Below are 1,156 nucleotides of genomic sequence, written 5' to 3'. Positions count from 1 at the left end.
GGCTCATCTGCAAAGTCCCTGCTGTTTATATCTTGCTCTCTGAGCCAGGTGTATACATTTGCATGGACAGTTGTGAGTCTAGCCATTTGTCTTTCACTCTGTTCCTGTTTTCTATTTACTGATCATGCTTACATTCCTAATTCAGAACATTTGTCATTTGTTGGATAAGGAGGTGGAGTGGTTCCTTTGGAATCATTTATTCCTGAGTGATTTTTTTCCCTTTTCCAGAAACATTACTTATTAGTTATTCTCAAAACTCTATAGTTACTTCAGTTTAGAGAGGGTAAAAGAACAAAAATTTTGAAAGCTGAGTTATTGCATGCTAAACACTGTGCTAAGGTGTTTTATAAATATCCTCACTGCAGTTATGAGATATCTATTATTATTTTTACTGTAAAGACAAGGAAACCTGAGTTTCAAACAGTTTGCACAGTTAGTAAATAATGTGTCTACTTGATTAAGTGAACCCATGTTTCTCCTCCTAAACTATACTACTTCTTAAAATAATGGGAAAAAAATAATCTGAAGAAGCAAAACAGCTGCATTATGACCCAATTAGATCCTTTCTTGCTATGTCATACATTGACAGACCGAATTTATTCTTGTCTTTCTCCAATCAGAATTGTACACTGATATTAAATGGTTCATTAAATAAGTATTTTCCTTATATTTGAACCACCATTAAAATGGCATCTTGCCATTAAGGCTACGCTTTAATAAACTGAGTTAAAAATGGATTTTTCTCCATATTTAGTTTGTCTTAATACTTGTTTGAGCAAGAATACTAACTGGATTATGTTCTGATGGCAGAAGTTAGAAATAGAAATAACATATTTGTACATAGAAGTGCTGAGCCTAGGTATTAAGCAAGGATAGATGTATAACCAGGAAAATGATATAAAAATATATTGAACTAATGCTAACCTGAGATTGTGGAAGCCCCAGCATACATAGCAGCAATATTATTTATAGATTAAATACAGGACTGAAAGAGGGGAAAAAATTTTTGTGATCTAGGTGATATATAAAATAGCTCTACAAAATGTAAAGGAAAGAAAAGAAACGATTGTTTCTTAGCAGTATTCATTAAGTTATAAGCAAAACATTTAAATAGAATGTTATACTTGATTATAGATAAAATATCAGCTGATCATTT

The sequence above is a fragment of the Propithecus coquereli genome, unplaced genomic scaffold (genome assembly GCF_000956105.1).
Source record: "Propithecus coquereli isolate 6110/MARCELLA unplaced genomic scaffold, Pcoq_1.0 Scaffold320, whole genome shotgun sequence".
NCBI lineage: Eukaryota > Metazoa > Chordata > Mammalia > Primates > Indriidae > Propithecus > Propithecus coquereli.
Note: the sequence above shows the minus strand (reverse complement) of the source record.